A 12,450-nucleotide genomic window follows, 5' to 3' on the forward strand; every position below is an offset into this window, starting at 1 on the left:
CATGAGTCAAAATGTCACATTGAGATACAAAGGGTATGTGCCATCAACAAACAGCAAAAAGTATTTTAAAAATATTGAAAAACTCAGCATTCTTAAGGCAAGTCCTCCTGTAAATATGTGCAGCCACATTACGGCATGAAATCAAGAAGAATAATATTTCTCAAAAAGTTCAATGATTACAACATTCTGACACCAAATGCAGAAAGATTTCTACTGTGGCCAAAGTGTTTTTACAACAAAGACATGGAAAGTGTGATCTGAGACAACATAGATCTGTGTTCATAGAGAAGAAAACAAGTGTGTAATGAGTTTTTAGGTGAAAATCAATGAAGCAATGAAATGAGGCCATAAACACCTGCCTGCAAGGCAATCACCAGTCCTGAACCATGGAGTGGAGACTGTTATACACCCACAGAGCATCGCTGGAGGAAGCCGATCAGAGGTGTCTGACTTTGTTTGATGATGGAACTGGGATGAGGTGAGAAAGACTCATGGGCATGAGGGCAACACTTGTTGTCTTTGTGTGTTCTCTGCTGAGTGCATTGCACAGGGGGATTAAGTTTATAAATAAAGCTTATGACTTGATTGAACTTTTCTGCCTTAATTAAATTTTTGAATGGTTGTGTTTCTTTTCCACAAGCCTCATGGGCCTCTGAGGTCCAGGTATTGATCTTGGATAGGCAGAGCTGAGAGTAGGTAAATCCACACCCGGATGATTTCCTCTAAAGGGAGAATTGTGAAGCGTCAGCCTCCACATTAAACATGATGGGAATTGACTTTGAGCCCAAATCAAACCAGTGTCCAGACCCCAACGTGACTAAGTTCATGATGTTTGAGTGTGCTGCAGCCAAAATTATACCAAATCCAGGCCTTTTGTTTCAAAAATGTGTGGAAAAGACTGTCTCTTATTTGTCTTTCTTTCTTGAGCAGGTTTGACAAATTTCCACTGTAAAAAAAAAACAAGAAAAAACAAAACCACAAATACACTTCCTCTTTCATTTCCTTTTTCACATCCCTAAAATCTGATTCTGAGTTGAATCATAATTGACTTGAGGGGTGGGAGCAACTACTGAGGAGAGTGGTAGAGCCAATTTCAAACTCAGATGAATACTCACACCCTCCTTGTCATGACGCCCTCACCAGGGATACAGTTTGGTGCTCACTTGTTACCTTTGTTCTTTTCCTCACACAGTGACCACACTTGCTGGTGGAGACGAAATATGTCCAGAGTAGACTGATGATCCAGGACAGGTGATTTCTGACCCTTCCTTTCTAGGGAAGTCCCTGTGACCAAAGTTTCTGACCAACATTTTCAAACACGAAAATGAATTCTACATTGATAGATGGGCCCCAGTTTTAGATAAATTTTGCCAAGTCTCCATTCCAAGAGTGGCTGAGGAAATGCAACTTGAAGCAATGGTTTCCTGTGAGCCCCCCAGACAACCTGTCCTCTAAATGACACATTCCCTTCACTCTACAGAGTGAGGACTGATTGCATGGGATGTTTGGATGTTTTTTAGGGACCCATAAAAACCAGCACCATGGGGATAAGCCAAGGTGAATCTGGCATTTTCTGCCTTATCAGCTGGGCAGTTCCTCCCACATTGACTACCCTTCAGGACCTATGACCTCAGTGCTGTTGAACATGAGCTTCTTCCTTCTCCCCCTTCCTCCTTCCCAGTCCCTCTGTCTACAACCACTCTATGAACACTCAATATGGAAAAGGGTAACCTAAGGTCAGTAAGGACCTTGGGGGACACTGTGACTCCTCTGGGCTGATGGTACTCTGAGTCAACAGGCCTAGAGAGTGTCCACATGGGTGAGGGGCTGCACAATGCACTTGCTGCTTAGAAAGTGGACGGAGGAGGTTGTGGGGCTGTGGTTTCCTCTTCCTCCCTCTTCAGCTCATCTCTTTGCTTAGAGGGTGGCCTGGATTCTCTCTTCAATCTCTTCCCTCTCCTCCCCTGTCACCGTCATGTAGGGATAGGAATGGAAAGGGTGGGGAATAACTTTCTGACTGGCTTTGGGAAGGAAATATTGTCACCAGGGAGCCCATCTGGGTTTGTGAAGCTGCCTTAGGTTGTTCTTTCTGGAATTGGGTTCCTACAATTGTATGACTACTAACAACACGCCTTCTGTTCATCACACACAGACAACACAGGTGTTGAGAATATCCCAACAGGTTTTGCTAGGGCTAGATTCTGACAAGGTCAGTTTTTGCATCTCTCAACCCTGCAGTGACCTGATTGTTTGAGACCCTTGTCCTTACTGTCTGCCCTTGGGAAGCCGACTAGGACGAGACCAGCACGTGAGGCATCTGAGTGCCCATCAAGAAACAAAGGGATGACTGCAGGTAAAGTTTTCCAAACAACTAGGAGGTGGCCTTCCTGTTGGTGTCTAAGGAACAGTTATTTTGCTTGTGACTTCTCTTCTCTGTGCCCAACCTCTCCTACCACTCAGCCAAGATGACTCTGGTGTGTACAAAGGAAAGAGGGCCTCTTGACCAAGTCCACCTAGTGGAGATCCTACACTCACAGCTACCCTCTCTCCTCTCCAGGAGGAATCAGGAGCAAGATGTCTCTGTTGGCACTAAGATTTCCCCCAGGAGAATGAGGAAGGTGATGTAGAACCATTCTCCTTACTCTTCTCAGTGTGTCCACTCTTGGATGTTTTTGCACCAATAGTGTTCTGGAATTAATTCTTCATTGGATTTTCTCAAACGTGATCTCATCCTTGGTTGTCTGTCAGAACCAGTGACTGCCAGGGGAGGTGATAGAGAGCTCCTGTTCTGCTGCTTCCTGATGTCACATTCATTTGTAATTTCCAATGCATTTCACTGGTATATTTATTTATTTTTATCTATTGGGTAGCTGGCAAAGATCTTCTCCCATTCTGTGGGTTGTCTCTTGATTCTGGTAATTGTTTCCTTTGACAAAAGGAAACTCAATTTATACTGCAGAGCCATAGTAACAAAAACAGCATGGTACTGGTACAAAAACAGACACTAATACCAAAGGAACAGAATAGAAGATCTAGAAATAAAATCACACAGCTACAGCCATCTGACCTGTGACAAAGGAGCCAAAAACACACACTGGAGAAAAAACAGCCTCTGCAAAATATAGTGCTGGGGAAAACTCGCTATCTATATGCAAAAACTGAAACTAGGCCCCTATCTGTCATCCTGTAAAAAAAAAAATCAACCCCAAATGGATCAAAAGTCTCTGAAACACTACAGGGAAAAAATAGGGAAAATTCTGGAAGATATTGGCCTAGGTAATTATTTTCTGAATGGGACTTCAATTGCCCAGCAAATAAGAGAAAGAAATGATGTGTGATCTTTAAATGTGTTGTTGAGCTTGGTTCGCATGAGATTTAAATACTCTTGGCTCCATTTTCATAAATCATATGCGTCTAGAAATTTATCCATTTCTTCCAGATTTTCAGTTCATTAGAATACTGGTTTTCGAAGCATTCCCTAATGATGCTTGGAATTTAACTGGTATCTGAGCATTGTTTGTTCTTGTTTTCAAGCCCCTCCACCCTATCTTAGTCTCAGTTGGCTATTCTCAAGATGGTATCAAGCTATAGCTCTGCAACATGAGGGGAGTGACAAAATGTGCTTTTCCTCTCTCTGAGCCTAGCCTTCCCCACTGGAGCAGTCACAGTCTTACCAAATCACACACTGTATTTAAGTATTGCAGGGAGTGTGGGCTTACCCCACCTCTAGAGTTGTCAGTTGGTCACTAGAGCCATCTGGCTTCCTTTGTGGTTGCATCTTTAGCTTCCTTCCTTCCCTGGGGATCTGAGGATGCAGCTTGAGGCTGTTTGCCTTTCTCTTCTGCTTTTCTGTTTCTCCCTGGTTTTCAGCTGTCCTGTTGTCTCCTTCATGATTCTAAATGGCTTTCTTCTCTTTCTCTCTTCAGATAATAGTCTGTCCTTTGTTACCCGACTTTTCTCACTCATGGGATCACAATGAGGGGCATGCCCAATCTGCCATCTTGGCCTGACCTTCTCACAACCTTTTTTTTGTTGTGTCAGTTAGGGGGGGTACATTGTGGCATTTACAAAAGTTCTTACAATATATGAAATATATCATACCTGAATTCACCCCCTTCATCATTCTTCCTCATCCCCTCTCCCCTCATTCCTGGAATAGTTTCAACAATATCATTTTTCCATTTACATGCATGTGTACACAGTATTTGTGCCATATTCACCCTCCTTCACAATTTTCCCACCTCCTCCTCCCTCCATTCCAGGCAGGACCTGTTCTTCCCTCCTGTTCTCCAATACCATATAACAACAAAAGAAGAAAAGAAATAACATTTTTGCTCATTTAAGATAGCTACACAGGGCGTTTCTGGTGGCACTTCTGTGTATAAAAATATTATAGCTCAATTATGTTCATCTCCTCTATTTTTCATCTTTGTACCTTAGTCACTTTCTTTTGGTAGTTTCAACTGGTTTAAAATTCTATATTCATTCTTATATAGAGAGCATGTCCACCATATTGTTCTTAACTTCTTCCTTTTACTCTCCCCCTCTTGTGTGTGACCTCCCCTTATCACAACCTGTTTTTCACAGTATTTCTCTATTTGTTTTATGTTTATATTCCACATATGAGAGAAAACATTTGGCTTTTGGCCTTCTGAACCTGACTAAGATCACTTATGGCAAAGTTTCATTCTACTTTGTGGCTGAATAAAATTCTGTTTTATATAGATACTACATTTTCTTAATTCATCCAGTAGTGGGGCATCTTGGCTATTTCCATAGTTTAGATATTGCCTCACAATCATTCTTGAAAATTGACCACACAGCATTTTGCAGTTTTAGTTGATACATTTTTCCTTTTGTGCACTATTCTGACATGTACATACACCCTCAAATTTTCCTTTTTTGGAGGGGATTGAATGGGATCTCTTGTTCTTTATAAATTTTGGCCATATGAGCAACGCTGTTCTTGAAGTTCTTGGGATTCCATCCTTAGCACACGTCCATATTTTTCTCTACGGTATAAAGCAACTAGCTATACTCTGTGTTTCTTTCTTTGAAGAAACATCCTAGCATAGTCCCCAGATTGATTAATCCAGTTTATACTAATTCCCTTAGTGCATGATAATCCTATGTGCTTAATATTCTATCCCAACATGATGTACTAAGTTGTTTTGCCACTAACAGGGATGTGGTAGGATTTTTGCACCAGTATTTCATTGAATGGTGGTGTCACCAGCATCCACATAAAGGGGCCTATGTACACACTGGCAGAAGATGTGTGTGGCTGCCTCGCTGTCACTTGTGAGACAATTCTGCACATCACATCCCTTCTCCACATGTAGTGACATGACACTAGCACCTGGAATTTGGTGGAGGGAGAACTCAAACCACTGCAACTGGAAAACGCCACAACCAGGTCACTGTTTTCATTTTTATTATCATATATTCTTTGTATAAGTAGAATTTATTGTGACCCTTTTTTTTCTTATCATTCTTATTTAATTGACATAGAGTTTTTTTATTCATATGTGCATACAATGTTTGGGTCATTTCTCCCCCCTTCCCCCATCCCCTCTCTTACCCCTCCACCCCTTTGCTACCCGGCATAAACTATTTTGCCCTTATCTCTAATTTTGTTGAAGAGAGAGTATAAGCAATAATAGGAAGGACAAAGGGTTTTTGCTAGTTGAGATAAGGATAGCTATACAGGGAGTTGACTCTCATTGATTTCCTGTGCATGTGTGTTACCTTCTAGGTTAATTCTTCTTGATCTAACCTTTCCTCTAGTTCCTGGTCCCCTTCTCCTATTGGCCTCAGTTGCTTTAAAGTACCTGCTTGAGTTTCTCTGCATTGAGGGCAACAAGTGCTATTTGGTTTTTTAGGTGTCTCACCTATCCTCATACCTCCCTTGTGTGCTCTCGCTTTATCATGCGATCAAAGTCCAATCCCCTCTTTGTGTTTGCCCTTGATCTAATGTCTGCATATGAGGGAGAACATACAATTTTTGGTCTTTTGAGCCAGGCTAACCTCACTCAGAATGATGTTTTCCAATTCCATCCACTTACCAGTGAATGATAACGTTTCGTTCTTCTTCATGGCTGCATAAAATTCCATTGTGTATAGATACCACATTTTCTTAATCCATTCGTTAGTAGTGGGGCATCTTGGCTGTTTCCATAACTTGGTTATTGTGAATAGTGCTGCAATAAACATGACTGTGCAGGTGCCTCTGGAGTAACCTGTGTCACAGTCTTTTGGGTATATCCCCAAGAGTGGTATTGCTGGATCATATGATAGATCAATGTCTAGTTTTTAAGTAGCTTCCAAATTTTTTTCCATAGTGGTTGTACTAGTTTACATTCCCGCCATCAGTGTAAGAGGGTTCCTTTTTCCCCCCTGCATCCTTGCCAACACCTGTTGTTAGTGGTGTTGCTAATGATGGCTATTCTAACAGGGCTGAGGTGTAATCTTAGTGTGGTTTTCATTGCATTTCCTTTATTTCTAGAGATGGTGAGCATTTTTTCATGTGTTTTTTGGCCATTTGATTTTCTTCTTTTGAGAAAGTTCTGTTTAGCTCACTTGCCCATTTCTTTATTGGTTCATTAATTTTGGGAGAATTTCATTTTTTAAGTTCCCTATATATTCTGATTATCAGTCCTTTGTTTGATGTATAGCAGACAAATATTTTCTCCCACTCTGTGGGTGTTCTCTTCAGTTTAGAGACCATTTCTTTTGTTGAGCAGAAGCTTTTTAGTTTTATGAAGTCCCATTTATCTATGCTATCTCTTAGTTGCTGTGCTGCTGGGGTTCCATTGAGAAAGTTCTTGCCTATACCTATTATTTCCAGAGTATTTCCTACTCTTTCCTGTATCAACTTTAGAGTTTGTGGTCTGATATTAAGATCCTTGATCCATTTTGAGTTAATATCCATATACATGGATCTAGTTTCAGTGTTTTGCAGACTGCTAACCAGTTTTATCAGCAGTTTTTGTTGAAGAGGCTGCTTTTTCTCTATCATATATTTTTAGTGCCTTTATCAAAGACAAGTTGGTTATAGTTGTGAGGCTTCATATCTGGGTCCTCTATTCTGTTCCACTGGTCTTCATGTCTGTTTTTGTGCCAGTACCATGCTGTTTTTATTGTTATTGCTTTGTAATATAGTTTGAAGTCAGGTATCGTGATGCCTCCAGCATTGTTCTTTTCACTGAGTATTGCCTTGGCTATTTGTGGCCTCTTGTGTTTCCATATAAATTTAATGGTAGATTTTTCAATCTCTTTAATGAATGTCATTTGAATTTTGATGGGAATTGCATTAAACATGTAGATTACTTTGGGGAGTATCGACATTTTTACTATGTTGATTCTACTAATCCATGAGCATGGGAAATTTCTCCACTTTCTATAGTCTTGACATAGAGTTTTATTAAAATATTTTTTCTTGTAACCTTTCTGAATGGCCTTACATTGTACATTGGTTAGATCACCCCCTCCATCTCTGCCTCCCCACCTTCTCCTAGTCCCACTTAAAGCAATTACAAGGTGTTCCATTGTTCTATTATGTACACAAAGCCAATTGATCCTGACCCCATTCCTCCATCTTCTCCTTCATTCACCCTGGTCCATCCCACAAGCATCCATGAAACTGTACCTATTTTAGTCTGTCTTTCATTATTAATTCTATAGTCAATGTTCAAAGGGGTTCTCAATGTATCCCAGCTGTGAATATGCTCTAGTTTGGTCAAGTCAACCCCCTCTGTTACTCTGTGTTAACCCTTCCCTCCCATGCCCCATCGTTTGACAGCTTTCAGTTGATATCATTATATCCTCTACCTGAGCAGATATGAAGTATTTCGATCTTGTTGTCTCTCTGTCATGCTCTTTTACTTTCCCTCCTCCTCCACATTCCATAGTGTCCTTCCACTGTTGCAAACATGTTCTATGTGTAGATGTAACATGCTTGTTTTTGTGTACACATTTATCTTTCGACTCTATCTTCTGCATATGAGAGAAAACATGTGGCTTTTGTCTTTCTGAAGCCAGGTCATTAAAAAAAATCATTGTCTTACAGTGTGGTTTTCCTGCTTTCCACTGGGCAGTCTCATCAAACATCATTGTGTGGACCCCAAATGGATTCTGGAGAAATGACACAGGACCACATATGAAGAGTGGGAGTCTTAGGGGTGGTGTTTTGGATTTAGCTGTCTTGGTTTTCAGTCTGAGTTTAGACCATTTGTTCTAGTACTTTCTTCAAATTTTGTGTTTGAGCTGAAGAAATAAAAAAGCAATAGCATACACTAGATAATGTGGTAACTGCACCAAGGTGGGAAAGGTTACCTGGAGTACAATGGAGAGGTGGAGATGTTAGCGGGCTCAGGGTTGAGAATAGAAGTGCCCAATCAATTAAAGTGCATAAAGTTTTAGGGAAAGTATCACAATTTAATACAAGATGTTTCCTTCACAACTCACACAGACATTCCATTCACCCAAATCAAACATTTCATCAACTCAAGATCCCCAGCAGACAGTTCACCAAACTTAACCACCAGATTCTATTCCAGAACTTCCTCAGCATGTAGAGCTCATTGCTCATGCTCCATTCACTCTCAAAAGTCTGGTTCTCCCTCCTGTTCACCTCCTATTGAATGTTGTGACTCTACCAAGTCCAAAATAGCAGAATTCCAAGAATCACCAGGAGCAAGGCAGCCATGCCTATCCAGATGAAATTCTCCACTGTGTAATCCTGGGCATGTGAGGCTGGAAATTATGGACCAAAGGGTCACAGAGACCAGTGCAAGCCCAAATCATTGCAGCATCCCTGCATGTCCACCACTGAGGGCACCCACCTCCCTGGACAGGACTTGACACATTTTCCTGCCCTGTAATTGAGAATTCTCCTTACTCACCTGTCTCTGGGTCCGACCTGTTTTGTGATGGGCTGATGGTCTCCATTGCTCCTGATAATCAAAGAATTGTAGTAGGATATGTGAAGCCTTGAAGAGAGTTTAGCCTTTGTCCTAGACTCCACATTCTTGTGTGTTATTCTCAGACATAGATTTATGCAAACCCTGAATAAACCCTTTGTCTGCTGTAGCAAGGAGCTCCCTTTTATCTCCTCATTAGATTCTTCAGCCTCACTCTGCTCCATGAGTTCAGAACCAGTGTCAGAGTCACTATAGAACAAAGTTTATCTGAACCCAAAGACATCAGGATGAGTGAGGAAAACGATCTCCCAGTTTGTAAATAACCATTCCCTCTGTGCTATGGTAAATGAGGGACACAGGACCATGTAAAGTAGTTCCCTTGGAGATGAGTTTCCACTGACTCACACCAAGGGTCCATGGGTGTGTGGTTGTACTCAAGGATCCTGTACTTCAGGAGCAATGAGGGGTGAATGTCTGGGGCTGCCTCCCCTATACAAACCTTAGCCAGTTCTCCTGGGGATTCATCATCCATTTATCTTCTCTTCAACTAGCTAAGAACATAACTAAGAACAGTGCCACACACAGACACAGATACACAAACAAATGTATGAATAATCTAAATGGTGGTAGTGGATGTGGTTCATAAAGACAAGTGTTTATCCATTTTAGATATGTGAATTTATGTAGAATTACTGATAATAAGGTAGTAAAAGCATACCAGTTGAACAATATTAAGAATATATATTTATATATCTATATTACTGTACATAATATTTATTATAGACCTACATGTACATATTTATATAATAGTAGGTATATGCATGATTATGAACATTCATATCTGAAACAAGAAAAATGTGTGGAATTTAAAATTAATAGGTGAAATTTCTGTGCTGCACCATTGATTTACATTTTACTAATGAATTAGAACAGGTTGATTGAAAGGCAATTGTAATAAGGGCAGAATAGTTTCTGCCTGGTAGCGAGGGGTAAGGGAGGGAGTAGGGGGGATAAGGGAGAGGGTGGGGGAAAGGGGGGAGAAATGACCCAACAATGTGTGCACATATGAATAAAATAAAAATAAAAAAAAGCAATTGTAAGTCAGGAATTCTAAGTTAATATAAAATGAAATTAATGTGTCCCAAACCAACTGTTCTCTGTCTACTCTGTTATTCAAAGATGTACTGCCCAAACTTGGAAGGAAAGTGTCCTTGGGCTCTTGGTCACATCCTCTCCTGAGGATCCTGGGCCCCACAGTGTCCCTCTCAGCTGCACTGAGAGGGAGGGTCTGTCAGGGAACTGTCCTAGAGGGAAAGAAGAGGTTGAGGGGCTGCTCTACATTGTTCTCAGCCAAGACCTCACAAGTGCCTGTGTCTGAGGAACTTGTTCTCTCTGTCTGTCTCTGTTTTCTCAGACTCTGTCTGTCCCACACCCCTCTCCTTTCTCTCTCTCTCTCTCCTTCCCTGACATCCCACTCCTCATCCTGCCCATCACCTCCTAGATCTCCAACAATAGGGCCTCTGCAGAGTCTGGTCTCTGACTGATCCTGCTGATTCCTCAGCTTGTCCAGTGGGTTACTGGACCAACTAAGAGGAGAGTCTGTGTGCACAGTACATCTGTACCTTTCCCCTTGGTTGCCACTTGCAGGGCCCAGGTCTTCAAAGAGTCCAAAATGGAGCTGTGGGCCAAGATGCTGGGTTGTGTCACATTTCCCCTCCCTGGACATAGTTGATATCAGAGAGAGACTGGAGGGTCAAACTTTCTCCAGGGTGTGAGGACAGGTCCCTTGTGAGTCAGGAAGGACGGGTTCCAGGACACTCCTGGATTGAAGATGAGCTAGGGGCCGAGAGGCTGGTTCCTGGAAAACACCTACCTTCTCACATCTTGCTCTGCAAGTCTCAGTGTCTCTTATACTACGGATCTCTGTGTCAGGAGCCCTAAATCCCCCTCTGCTTCCAGAATTTTGCTGTAGCAACTTGGGAGCAGTGCTCAAGGTATTGTGTTTGAGGGCTCCAAAATGACTGTGTTAAAAAAGGGCCTTCCTCACCTGAGATCTGGAGCTCCAGGGGGTCACTGGTTACTGACCACACCTGGGGTTTGCTCCTGTCATAGCCATAGCATCTGGACATCTACCTGTGGCCAGGGGAAATAGGACCCATAGAGAACAAGGCTTGCAACTCTCGAATGGGGTGTCTCTGTGATTCCTGGGTCCAAGAGAGCATTGGTTCTCTTTCCTTTGTCAGCAGGAAACTGCCAAATCCTAACCACAAGCCACATTTGAAGGTCACATTTGCTCCTGAGGTCACCACTGGGCAGGACTGAGAGGCTGAGTTTGCTGTAGACTCCTAGGAGAGAGAAGGGCAGTGTGTTAAATGGGTTTGCATCTCCCACATTGTCTCTAGGGTAAGGAATGAGAGGGGGCACTCCTGAGAGCAGACCCCCATTCCTGAAGGAGGAGACTGGGCTTGGTTGCTCTGAGTGTCTTCTCACCTGTTACCACCAGTTCTAGAGGGTTGCTATGTATTGACCAACCAGGAAGGCTCTGACAGTAACAGTGATACTGCCCTGCATGCTGCTCTTTTATGGATGGGATAAAGTACTTGGCTTTGTTGCTGGGCTTCAGTGACATCTGTGTGTCTCAGAACTCTAGGCTTCCCTCTTTAAGCAGGTAGTACTCTTAGGCCTCCAGCATCCCCTTACACCAGATGGTCACTGGTCTACCCCAGCTGATTATGGAGCCTGGCTCAACCCAGAGGGAGGGTTTGTAGAGAACAACTGCAAGGAAATAAGAGTCTTAGTCCCAGGACATCTTCCTTTCAGATCTAACAGCAGGACCCTCCAGTCATCCTGCCATCAGCCCATATTGCAGTTCTCCCATCCTGACTATGCAGGAGTGGCCCCTGTTGTCAGTGAGGGGGACGTGGGACAGCTGGGGACACACTCACCTGTGTGCAGTTGTGTTGTGGAGTCTACACTTAGTCCTGGAAGAGAGTTCTCTATAAGAGGATTTCTCTGAGCAATTTCTCTCCTCCCCAAAGCCTCCTGAGCCTGTGGGGTCTCCTGAAAGACCAGAGCCTGGCTATGGGTTTGGGTCCCTCCCAAGCTACAGCTTCCCTTCCTCTCTTTACAGCTCACCAAGGCAAAGCAGGGCCATGCTGGTGGGAGTCATGGTTGTCTTTTCCCCTTGCTGTGTGATTCTATAGATGAATGAGACTAGTGAGCATGGCAGGACTAACAAAAGCACAGGATGTGGTTAGTTGTAGACAATCTTCTCTCCAGTAGGGATTTTCACATCAGGAGGATGCAGAAATTGAAACTGCCCTCACCAGGAGCCAGACTCTCATTTCTCCTGTCCTGCAGCTAGGGTGTGCACCAGGCTCCTTACAGCCACTTTCAACAGAAGTTTGGTTTCCCTTGAGCACATCTGCTGTCCACCTCTTCTGTCATCTCACCAAGGTCCCAGGTAGATCTGCAAATACATATGCTGCTTTCCTGAGCTGGCCCTTCTAGGTGAGCTGGACTTTCCCTC

The 12,450-nt window shown here is 42.7% G+C and overlaps 1 pseudogene; it reads right to left on the minus strand.

Annotated features, from left to right (window-relative positions):
- Nucleotides 1-8,648: 8,648 nt before the first annotated feature.
- LOC141417910 (leukocyte immunoglobulin-like receptor subfamily A member 5) lies at nucleotides 8,649-12,090 on the minus strand (annotated as a pseudogene).
- Nucleotides 12,091-12,450: the final 360 nt, after the last annotated feature.

Source organism: Castor canadensis, chromosome 16 (genome assembly GCF_047511655.1).
Source record: "Castor canadensis chromosome 16, mCasCan1.hap1v2, whole genome shotgun sequence".
Taxonomy (NCBI): domain Eukaryota; kingdom Metazoa; phylum Chordata; class Mammalia; order Rodentia; family Castoridae; genus Castor; species Castor canadensis.